Raw genomic sequence first — 13,052 nt, 5'->3', positions numbered from 1 at the left:
TAAACAATCTCTTTTTTTTTTTTTTCCTTTGTTTTTAGACCTAATTGATGGCAAAGGTTTAGTTCAGGATATGGAACTTTTCTGGACATCAACCAGCACGAAACAGGTGCATTGCAATCACTTTTTCATCTTAATAATTCTAATGTAATTTCTATTTTTACATCCACCAGGTAGCTACTGAAGTAAGGAAAAATTTTTCACCTTTTATTAAGCAGAAAGATTGTTAAGTGGTCTTAAGTAAGGCAGGCTATACCATTACCACAAGGAAATCTTTCTTTCCTCTTGGTCCTGACTCCTCACCTCACACTGAGTGTTCGGTGGGCTGCAGTCAGTGACCTGCAGGCTGCCGCGGTGGTGCCCAGCAATGTTTTAGGTCCTCGGCAGTCGGTGCACACAAGGAATCAGCATTACCTCAGATGTATGCACATGTATATATGGACAGTGAAGCCAGGCTCAGGTTTTAGGGCTTCTCTCTTATAAGCTCTAATGACTTCAAAGAATTTGCATCCACTTGGCTAAAAAAACGGCTAAGGGTGAGTGAATGAATGTAAATTAGGTGAGTCCTCATCCTGTATTTCTTTATCTGAGGAGCAGTTTATAAATTCAAGGTAAGTATATCTTTCCACCAGCTTTGCACAATTCTGCTCTCTCAGGGTGAATAAATTTTTTTGATGGGTGAGTTAAAACATCATTATTTTTTTCATTATCATTGTCATCGGTATAAATGGCAGAGGTGTAGGGTTTTTGCCCAAGCTTTTAAATTTTCATGACAATTTTACTAAGCTGTTTTATACGTTATTAAGCACACCTGTGATTTGTTTCAACCTATACCTTAATGTGATGTTTTAAGTGAATGTTCCTGGAAGAGGATAAAGGGAGCCTGTACCCAGGGGACACAGCTGTGGCCTGGGGCTTCTCTGCTGCTGGGTACCAGCGCTGGCGCCCACAGACAGGGATGGCCAAGGTGCCTGAGAGTGCATTTGTTCTTTCACTGAGTTTTCTTTCGAGATTCTTTTGAAAAGCCCAGCCTAAGGGATTAACAATGTTGATCATTCTTGGGAATCCGGACACCTGTTTTACTAAGGCTCAAAAGCCATGGTTTTGTGAAAACAGGATCTGTGCAGGTTTCTGCTGAGAAAAAAAAATAAATAAAAAAAGGCTGCAGATTGAAGCCCTTGTTTACCCAAACACAAGAATAATTCTTTCTTGTGGCCATTTCTAGAAACCGAGGTCGATGCTTGTACTTATTTTCTGAGCAAGACTTTCCACTGTGGTTTCACAGACAGCTGCTTTTTGTAAACCATTCACAGAGAGCAGGGCCACCAGGATTCCAGCACAACTCACACGGTAACATCTGACTGGGAGGAGCTGAATGGGGCCCTACTCCCGGGTAAATGTTCTATTTTCATGGTATTATACTGTTGCCAGTAGTATTGGCCATATTTTTTGGTAAAATACTGATTTCTGCAATGAAATTTGCCTGACCAAATCCTAAACTGTGCAGTTCTCTTGTCAGTTGACAACAGCCCCAGATCTGCCTCTCATAATTGGTGTAAGTCCACACTTTCCAAAACCTGGGTCAGTGCTAAGTCTGTAACTAATGTACATGGGACTTTGCAGGTGTCTAATTTTTTCTTGTGGGCAAAGAAAACTCTCTGCCAATAAATTTAGATCGCTGCTTTCCCAAATGTTTCTCCCTAACTTGGGGGGCACCATAAATGCAGTCCCTGCATAAGCCATGTTTGCATGGACCTTTACCACTGACTCCTCAGGCATGGTGTTTACAGGAACTAAAATCAATCAAATATTCTAGGATTCTTGATTTTTTAGGCAGCAGCTCATCCTGCACTAAAAAAAAATCACTTTTTCTTTTAACTACTGTCATGTAAAAAAAATGTTGTCTTGCATGTACAATTTACTGCTCTCTTCCCTCCTCACCAGCCCTCAGATTTCATGTAAAGGACCAAATTCTGAGCATTTTTCCCAATTCTTGTGAAGTTAATGGGAGTTTTTCCTGCCAAACAACTTCCTGAAATGTCCAGGGACTTCACGATTAGATTTGACTAGCCTTCCAAGGGCAGGATAATGCAGCATGCTAGAGGCAGGTGCTTGCCTCCTAGTCTAACTGGACGCGTTTCCAGTCTGTGTAGAATCTTCCCCTTACTTACCCCAAGGACTGTTCAATATCCACCACATTTCTCTTCCTTTCCCCACGTATTTCTGTACTAGGCACTCAACATGTGTGTTACTGTTTCTTTACAAAAGTGCCAGTTATCTATCAGACTATTCCCCTCCCCTTCACCTCAATAATTTCTTGTTTTTCTGATAAGACATTTCAGGCAGAAAGGTTTTTTCCTCTTCTTTTATGCTGTACGCTATAGTGTGTCCGCCAGGCCCTTCAGATCTAAAGCACACCATTAGAAAAACCTAACACTCCATATCCCAAATGGGTCACTTCCCAAGTCTAGTGCTGAAATCCTTTTAGCTAATACTGTTCAGGTGACTTAGTACTAAATTATATTTTAGAAAGATATGGTCTGCCCTTTACTTTTTCATGGGGCTACCATTCAGTCAATTTTAAAGCTGTAATTCTTTTTCAGGGTTGCCATGGAAACAAGTTAGTGTTCCACTGCTGCCTTGTGAAAACGAGAAGAGTGCTCATATATCATTTTACTGCTCCTGGGTCGTTATGCAGTGTTGCTGTTCTGGGCTTCTCCTCTCCTACGCATGCATTAGCAGGGGCAGAGCTGCATGCTGTGTTAGCTCTTCTAGCACCATGAGGCAATTAGTTCAACTGAAGAAATATTTAAAGTGTGAACGCTCCATTCATTCCTTGCTCCTGGTGCTGTGTAGCACCAGTCTTAATATATCCTGGTTTGGGGATTCTTGGCCTTTGAAGCACAGCTTTCCTGAAACCCAGGCTTCATCGCCTGTAGTGAAAGGATCGTACTTCATGTCAAGGTTGCACCTGCACATGCGATATTGAGGTTTATACTGATCCTTAGGAGGTATACATACACTTAGCATAAACAATATGCCTTACCGATAGTTATAAGCACATCAGCAGAAGACAGGCTCTAAGCCATTGTGGTAAATAACCTGTTGACCTAGTTGGCCATTATAGCAGCAGCTCAGAGAGCGATCAAAATCAGCAGTGTTTCCTTAAACTCTCAGAATTGCTTTGGCTGTGCTTTGAACAAGAAGCTTTACCAAACCCAAAACATAGCAAAGAAAACCCTTTCAAGTATCTCCACTGACTATCTTTGAGTCATGTATGCAGCCTGTATGTAGTATGAGTCATATCTGTAGCCTGTAGATACATTTTGGAAAGATGTCTATAAATAATGTGCATATAATATTAATTATGTAATCCTGATATTCCATTTATGTTCTTATACCCTGCCTAACACCACTGCAATTAAATACTTTAAGTGGTGTGGTTAACACCCATCATATCATGTTTTTTATAACTTTTTCTCAGAAAAAAATTGTTCAGGGGTATATTTTAGAATTTGAAAATACTTTTTTAAAAATATACTACTATAAATTTTTGTTGGGGAAGGCAGGGTCAAAAAAAAGGCTGTGGTTGTTTTAGAGTTCCTGCCACAGAGCTGATATTTCTTGAAGACTGGTCTTTTCTCAGAAAACATCCAATAAGATATTTAATTAAAATCTTTCTTATGTATTGCTGAAACTCTGTTACCATTTAAGATCATAAAAAATTATTTGGGGTGCAGCTGTGATGTTACTCCTTTGCTCCTGTCGGTTAGGACTGTAATTAAGGTAAGCGTAGGGTTTATTTATAGGGGAAGGTGTCACATTTAGAGACCAGGCTTCAAAGCACTATTGAATGCAGACAACAAACACCGCCAATAATGCTCTTCCCTGTGCCCCCGAGGTGAAGCACCATCAACAAGAGGCATTAAGATTTTATCCTATCATCTTATCATTAAGTTGATGGCTTTCATTTCACTGATTAATGCTGATCAGATGTGAGGCACCTCTGTTAAACACTGCTTTAGCAAAAGTGATCTCACTGCTACTGCAAACAGTACTTAACGAATTAAAGGCATGGTGTATGGTGTGGAAGAGGGACATACGTGTGCTACAGCACAACAGCAAAGCTCTACCAAGTAAGCGTGTGGCTCAAATGAGGACAGTGGTCCTTGATCTTTTCTATTTAATTTTGGATGTCCCTTAGATCTATAGCTTGCTTCTTGTAACACACAGAGAATTAGGGTCAAGGAAATTTTTCTCCTGGAAAACATTTTTTCAGTTTCAGCTGTTTACTCTTGTACCTAAAATCTATTTGGAATTTTTCAGCAGTAGTTGTGCATCCACATGTGCCCAAGCAGCCTACCTACCTTCTTGTCATCAGGGGTGTGCTCAGTCAGACAGCAGCGTTCTGTCAGGCTGTGTTACACCCTTATACCGGCCAGATCAGGACCAGTTTCACTGCTTAGGTACAGTCACCAACACCTACACCACTGCTCTCCTACCAAGAGCTAGACAACAGCCCTGGGGCAGTGTGTATCCGACTGCTTTGCCTGCAGCATGCAGCTGGGTGGTTGCTCCACCTGCACTGTGGGGCATGAGCTCTAGAAGAGGGGGGTAACAGTCTCGGGTTAAGAAGTGGGCCTGGATGTCATGATTATTTCTCTTTTCTGAACACCTTCCTTCAGATCTGGTGACCTCAATCACCATGATTCCTCAGCGTACCAGCACCTGTATCAGCTCAGAGACAGTGGCAGACGGGAGCGAAGCACAGGGCCAGGTGCTTCACTGAAGTACATCGTCTCAGTTTCTTTATCTGTCCAGTGATATCCAACAAGATGCTGCAAAGGTTAAGACAACTTGGAAGGGACCTTGACTTCACCAAACACAAGATGCTACCCACTCGAAAACTGCTGTTCTTCAGCATTAAGTGCTAAATATATCCAAAATGCTCTTACAGCAATGTGCAATATCCATGGCTCTGACGCAACCACTCCTCAGGTACCATGGGCTGTATGTTTGGTAAATAATGATGTAGGAGCTTGTGTAAGGTGAACAGGCTGATGGCTGTGTCATATAGGTGCTGTAGTGTTAGATTTTGTTAAACGTTTTAGTGTTGTCCAAGTGGGTCTTGGACCCGAGAAGGTAGAGCGTGCGAAACAGCTGAGCGGCGCGTGAGATTGGAACAGGGCACTGCCAGTCTGTCTGAGCTGTGAAACAAAGTTTGCCTGTTTCTAGGAGTAAACTTGACCCTTATAGAAAGTGACTACCTCCATTTTACAATTGCAATGTACTAATAGCAACTCTTGGTACAACCTGCAGGGCTGGAAATAATGAGGGAACTGAATACAATACTCCCAGGGCATGGGCTTAAAGTGATAACTATTCAAGCGTAGCCTTTGACTAATGCAGTTGCTCTTGCACATCAAATAATGTCAGAAATGCCACACTTCATAAGAAAGGGCTATAAAACTTCATTGTGATCCTTCAGCCCAGAAATCCATGCTCAAAGGACTAAATCTGCTGTATTACATACAGGGAAATGGACACAGGACTGAAAGATATTCCAGGTCACCTGTGTTACATTTAAAATCTGTTCTACCTGGTCAGTGTTTTTACAATACCACGGCCACACACATTGCTTTTTTTATCTCTACAGTTTTGTTTCTGCAATACTATATTAGCCAGATAAGGCTACTGGAGGGCAGCCAATGGAGTGATACTTAGAGAACAGCATGGATGCCTCTCAAAGCATTTTGAATCTCTTGCTCCAAGCAAGCCATCTTGCAGCAGTGAGTCTGATCCATCATGAGTTTAGCCATGCTGGCAGCCGGGATAGCAGCAGCTGAGGAAAATGCAAACACAAGCATTTTCTGCCCAGCAAAGGAATAGGGCGTCGGAATGAGTCCTCAGCGCTGACTCTTGTAAAGGGAAAAAAACTGCTTTTGTTGTGCTTTCTGGGACAATTCCTGTGATAATGATGGTGTAACAGAAGCAGTCATTCAAAGGAAAAAGAATCCATTTCAAGCATGGGCACAAGTAGCATGTATGTTTGTCTGGTATTTGAGCATCTAGCATGAAGTCCCTCACAGAAAACAGAGCAGCGACTCCCGGTGCCGGTGGATGGAGGCAGGTGCTTTGGAAGGCACGTTGGCCAGCCAGGGAGTTTAACAAGTTTAAATTCACTTAGACTGCAAGATGATGGTTTTTTTCTTTTATGAAAAACTATTCTGGTCTCTCTTTGTTTTGTTTTGTTCATAGCTGCTCATTGGTATTATAAAACCATTTATGACTGATAGTCCAGGTAAATGAATTCTCATGTTTACCAAAACTCAAAGGTGCCTACCAGTCTAAAATAAAGATTTTTACATTTTTTTTTTTATTTCATTAAGTTCAGACAAGCTGTTGTTTGCAAGTTTGCTGCCACTGCAAAAGCAGCACTTCCCTAAATGATGGTAGAGCACATTTAGTGCTAATCTGGCAGGCGGGCACCCTGCCTGCTTTAACCTGCAGTCCTTACTCTGCACAAAGCTCCTCTCCTGTGCCCATACAGCACCAGCCTAATGGGACCTCAGCCCAGGTGAGCTCTGCTGTAGTAAGAAAAAACATTCCTTGAGACTATATCTGCTTCCTTTCATAGTTTTCCAGAACTACAATACCATTTCCTACAGTTTGTCAGCAGCTGCATCGCATCTTAAATGTCCATTTTTCTCTACATGTGAAATAGGCAAGTTCTTATTCTACCTTAATGCCTGACTTGTTGACTTGTTAGTGCCTTTTGTCCTGTTTATACAATGCATCCAATTCAACAACAGGCTAGGTAGTTAGGTCAAAAATGTTTATTTACAATGACCCTGCAAGGATGTTTTGCAGTAACCTAAAAAACCAAAGAAACCTGTTTTCTCCTCTCTGCAGGTTGTTGTCTAATGCAAACAATCCTTAACCTCTTCTTCCCTCCCCAAATAGGTAACCACATTTGGCGGCAGTTCTGGCTCCTGCTACCCTCAGTAAACACCATGGCTTACTAAATCACTGTTGCTGAAAGCATTTCCCAGATCTGTTCATGCTCCATTGGATGCAGGCAGAGGGTTCCCCTGCTTGTGTCTGAAGAGAGTCTTCTGCTTGCCTCTGCTTGCTGCCACAGTGAGATGTCAAAGCCACACCACCTGTGTCTCACCTATTGCTTATCTGATCTCAAGGAGATGGGGATTCTTGCCGCTACTCACAGGAGCGGGCGATGAGCAGGCCCTCACCCAGCACTGCCACTGATTGCCCAGGGCAGAGCTGGTCCCTGGGCCTTGCTGGCACAAGCCCCAGCTCTGCCCTTCAGTGGGGTTTGCCAGCCCCAGATGTCCCAGGAACTGTGCTGGTGCTGCAGGACTGGTGGCACGCAGATACAGTGTGGCCTGATGTGCTTTAATTCAGGGCACTTGTTCTAAGTACAAGCAAAACGTGAAAAAATCCATCAGTGTGTGGGGTTTTTTCTTCTTTTTTTTTTTGACAAAATAAGGCCATGTTTCAATGCTGCTTTTTTAAAAAAAAATAGCTATTTGTTGCAAAATAAGCATTTCACAAGAGTAATTTAAAGTGATTCCAAAAGAGAAAAAAAAATCCCTTTTAGAATCTAATCATATCATTCCATTCTCAAACTGGACGTTCACAAGTGCTGTCAGACCTTCCACCCTCCCCTGCATCCTACTCTGGGCGTGAAATTCCAGCAGATATTACACAGCATTTTGCAAGACATTTTCCATGTGACTGTCCCCTGGCAACATAACGGGTCCAGCTTTCTCTATCCGTCCCCATCCAGCCCCAGGAGAGGGACAAGGCTCTGCCTGGGAGGTTGGGGCCAGCTGCAAGGAACTGCCACCCAGTACCTGTAGGGATCCAACGGGTGTCAGAGGTTTGTTGGAGTCCAGATCTTGTTTTCACCTTTCACTCTGCATATGTTTTTTCCTGGACAATATTCAAAACTGAGGCAATCATTTGCTCTCATATTTATTACCCTTGGCTCTTTTCTGTTATATAAACCAGCTAATTTTCAAAGTCATCTTCTGATATATACAGAGATACAAGCTGGGCACAAAAATGTTCTGGGCATCATTTCAAAGCAGTGGCAAGGCTTCTTGATGGCAGCAAAGGCAGCCTCTCTCGTTCTTCCATCTTGCAGTACCCATCAGTTTGTTTTGCTATATAATACAAAGGAAAACTTATTTTACCACTAATGCTTCCTATCAATCAGTAGCAAATGGAGTACAAAACCAACAGCCCTTTCAAGGGTGTTCTCTGAATCCTGAAGATGGGCAGTGCAGTGGCTAAAATTCATGCTCATCCAACACTTGCTGGAGTTTACCCTAGACCGTTGCTACAGAAACAGGGCTCTGCTTATAGCACCAGAAGGTATATATACACAGAAGGTGTGTGTGTAAATATAAAAAAAACTTGTACATTTTTCTGAATGAAATAAAACCAAATGCTCCATAAGAGCTGAAAGCAGAAATCTCATTTCAAACTTTCTCTTTAGGGTAGTGGGTTAAAACCATCTAGATGGTCACATCCTGTGTATTGATGCACTTTTTCATCTGAAGAGCTGCTGAGCTACAAATAAGGGTCTAAAGCTCCGGGTTTTTTTATTATTGCCAGTTTCTTTTATTGTTGTTGTTGCCTTGGCATGTATGAGGTATCACCACAGAGCAGGGTCCCACCAGGGAGAATTGCTTTGCAAGCACAGGCAGTGCTATAACCAGCGTGACTCAGGTGCTGAATTTCCAAGACAGCAGAAAACTGCCACCAAGAATGTGGAGTCAGCCCAGTAGAGGAAACAGAGTAAAAGATAAAACAAAACCTTCATCTCAAAGGACCATGTTTTGCAATATTAACTCTTAAAAACCCGGTAAGGGAAAGACTTAGGAACATGATTGACTAGAAGGCTGCAGCCAAAGCTGCTTTCAAACCGTTCAGTGTTGGCCAGTGGCTGGAAAAATAACATTCATATGGCCTATGAAAACAGAAACTATGCAGTAGAAAACACTTTATTTGCCATGTGATTCTTTTTTTCCGTCGATTCTTTATATACCATCAAATACGTATGGTTTTGTAAAAAATTAGTACACGTCTATACAGTCGTTTAGATTAAAATGTCTCATTTTAAGCAAAAAAAAATACTTCAGACTGTTACTGGACTGAGAGCAGTCATTAAGCATTATACATTGATAGCTTATTGTTCACTTACGTGATAATTTTACTTCCAATTATATCTGGGTAATGAATAAAGACAGTTAAGACTTTAACCTATTTTCAGAAACCAGAGTTCTATCAACATGCAGTTATTTATGCTAATGAAAATAATGATCTTTTTATAGTACTTGTCACTGAAATGGAATGATGTCCTGCCAACTGTGCATGTTTGCCAGTGGCTACAAATTAATCAGCTAAACTGGAGTGGTAATTGGAGTAAAGACAAGTCAAGGGGCAGCAAGGCCAGCTCTGACAGAAAAGCTTTTGAAGATGAATACCCTGTTCAGCACACAAAACAAAAGAACTTGTTTATATAATGCTGTTGTTTAATTAAATCTAAGCAGCTGTTTCATCAAGAGGTCTCTGAAGATAAATGTGGAAGGTGATGGGCAGGGGAATCAAAACGTGATGATGATTGTGTTAGACCAGATTACACTGTACATTTACCTCACACCTCCCTAATGAAATGATTTCATAGAGCTCCTGATTATAAACTGCAGACAGACACCTGGGTGCACCCTGGCACTGAGTACTTTCAAGGACCACAATTGGAGAGCCTGGCTTCAGAGATCAGCGTTTAACTGAGCACCTACAAAGCTTTGCCTCGGTGGTCCACCTGTGACCGCCCATGGCAGACATCCCTGTGTACAGACACGGAGCAGAGAGGTGACATCCTCAATATCCCCCCTTGGTTCGTTTTGGCTCCCTGTTGCAAACTGCAGGGATGAAACATGGGCCTTGCTTTGCTCAAACAGGCTTTTTTTCAACCTTCCTTTTTCCGCTGCCTGAACTTCTTGCCACCTTCTCTGCTGAAGTTCTTTATTTTACCTTGTAGGCACAACTAGTAATTGCTTTGAGCAAGACTAAGGAGTGGTCTGTGCTGGACATCTCTTTCCCATCGGGGTGGTCTCTCCTGACAGCTGCAGAACCATGGCTGAGGAGCAGCTTGCAGAGACTCATGATGCTCCCATAACATACTGCAGAAGAGGGATGGGTGAAACCCTCTGAAGGACATTCTCTGCAGGCTGAAAAGCCTTTCTGTTCTGCTTGCTGATGATCCATTCCAGGAGGTTCTTCATGTTTCCTGCCCCCCGTCCCACCCTGAGCTTGTGCCAAGAGCTAAAGCAATTATATGGGGGGTTGTTCCTTATCTGAGGATGCAGAAGCTGTGGTTTGTTGGGTAGGAATAAGCAGCCATGGATAGGAGCCTGGAAATGTCATGAGAATAGTAGGAAATTGATATGCATATGACATATTAAAACACACTTTTAATCTCCACAGTTGCAAAGGAAAAACTGGTAAAACATGAGACATCTACTGTAAGGACTCAGAAACCAGAAGGCAGAGAAAAAAACATGCCAGACCTTCACCTTCCCCAAGGTGACTTCCTGACATTCTGCATTAACTTTGCATTAACACAAAATTTAGAATCTTGCCCACAAAGGACATTGGGATCTGGGTGCTGAAGGCTTCCCTGGGTTTTGGTTCAGTCTGCTGCAGCTCAGCTCCTGTCGGTAGCTGCGTACTCCCTGCCCTGAGAGGCACGGCTGGCAAGGAGCTTTGCTGGCCCACCGGTTCGTATGTGCTCTGACACGTCACACGTATTTAGTAAATATTTTGAAAGGAGTTTTCATAGGCCCATTAGCAAAGAAGGCACATTTTATTGAAGGGTCTGTTTTTGAAATTACGAGATCCTTAAGCATTTTTGCAATATAAATAATAGCAATTAAAAACTGGCACTGTTGAAGAAGTTTTCACAAGGATTTTAATTTCACCCAGAAAATGATCTTTCATATCATTCAAAGCACGTTATGGGAGTATTTCATTTGGACTTCCTTCTTTTATTTTTTTTCACACTCAAAGAATATTTCCTCAATGATATGTGGAAGTTTTTTACTTAAAAATGAAAAAAAAAATTCCAGATTTTAATTTTCCAGTAAAATGTATTACAAATAATTCTCCTACTGCAGATCATGTAGCCATTTGCCTCTGACAAACACAAAACGCTTGCATGATGAGAAACTTCTCCTATCACAAACTCAATAGGATCTTTGTCATTCATTCTTATTTAAGAACTTTCTATAGCCCTTGTAAGAGCTGCCGCTGCTGTGCGTTGTTAAAGGCAGAGCCCACATTGCATCCCAGAAGACACCGCAAGCCATTCCCTTGTGACTACCTTTCTTTCTTTAATAGGTCAACAATTCTGATCTGCGCTGGATGGGGACAGGAGAATGGAGCTTACTAGTGCTATTTAAAGAATGTTTAACACGCTATTGACAAGTCACTTTTCATCAGAGATCATCAGGTGTCTTTGTGCTGTTAGAACCCAAATCCTATTTCTCTTGCCATACACCTCCACTTCCAGTCTAAGAGGGTGTTTTGTGATCCTTCAATTCAATTGCCTTTCCTCAGTGGCTCAGGATGGAGAATGGCAGGTCTCCTGGAGCCCCGTGCTCGGCAGCTGCAGGTGTCGTTCTGCTGTCCTTTGTGGCAATGAAGGTGAACTTCTGTAGGATCAGGCCTTATTTGAGTAAAGCACTGTACCGTATCATATTAAATTGGCACCCCTGACTGCTGCTATGAGCTTGGCCCTGTGGAGTTTTCAACAAAATGTGAGTAATTATTTTAGAAGGTGTATAAAGACCTTATTCAAGGCACATGCTCATTAAGCTCTTTCAGTCGTCATTAACATCAACCCCTAAAGGACAACAATGGTGATAATGCGATATGGGGCTGAAAACTGTAGCATTTAATAAGAGAGCACAGTGGAGTGATTTAAAAGCACTAAGCCTCTCCCACAGCCTTCTGCCAGGAGAACGTGAATGCTCAGCATTAGTTAATGATTCTTATATTACAGTTGGACTAATCTGGAAGCTTGGTATTTAATTGGAATGAACTTAGCATTCCAGATTGACTTTACGGTGATACACAAGAATGAGTAGTCATTCCAGATCAAAATTAAGAGGCAAGGTGAAAGACGGTCTGTGTTTCAAAGAGCAGAGCAAGCCACCACCACGTGAGGGGCTGCAGCTGCAGAGGGGCTGGGCAGCAGCTCTGCACGTGCAGGCATGGGGGAAGGCTCACCCAGCAGCTTCAGCACGGAGCTGGAAAGGTGACTACACGTGGAGGACTGACCTGCTCCTCTTTGCTCTTCACCACAGCAGAACAGGTCACTTTTAACAGGCTGTTCTAGATTTTCACTGCAGTAACTGGGAACAGATTCAGTCGTTCAGCCTCCTGCATCATGGCTCACGATGTGAGCTCTCAAAGACCAGTATGAGGTCCTGGACCTTTTTCTTCTTCCAGTTTGGAATGGAAGTCTCTCAGCTTGGTCATCTCTGTCTTTCCAGCAAGGCATCAGGGCTGCAATATCCTCTGGCCCAACCTGTTCTTACCCACATGACCCACCACATTCAGAAGAAAGCAGGGTAATTCTTCCCTGACACGGAATTTGTGATGAGTAAAACCCACTGAAGGCTCATCGATGACATGTGTATGTCAGAGGAAAAGCAAAACACACACATGCTTCATTTGTGTGTGGTCCTGCAACCAGAACAGCCCATCGCAGCGCCCACAGCCTAAGCCCCCTGCCCCTCACCCCTGCCCTCCCCCCCCCCGGCCCTGAGCAGCAGCAGCGGGCACAGCCTGCAGCCCCAAAGCCTGGCAGCCTCCTGCAGGGACACAGGAACGGCAGGTTGATTCCTGCACTCGCAGCCAGGACTCCTCACTTGCCAAATGCACCCAACAGACCCACCAAGCACCCAAACCCCCACTGGCCCAGCTGCTCGAAGGACAGTCCCCACGCAAGCACCTTGTTAGCT

Source organism: Falco biarmicus, chromosome 4 (genome assembly GCF_023638135.1).
Source record: "Falco biarmicus isolate bFalBia1 chromosome 4, bFalBia1.pri, whole genome shotgun sequence".
Classification (NCBI taxonomy): Eukaryota; Metazoa; Chordata; class Aves; order Falconiformes; family Falconidae; genus Falco; species Falco biarmicus.
The sequence above is the reverse complement of the archived record's forward strand: the minus strand, read 5'-3'. Positions refer to the sequence as shown.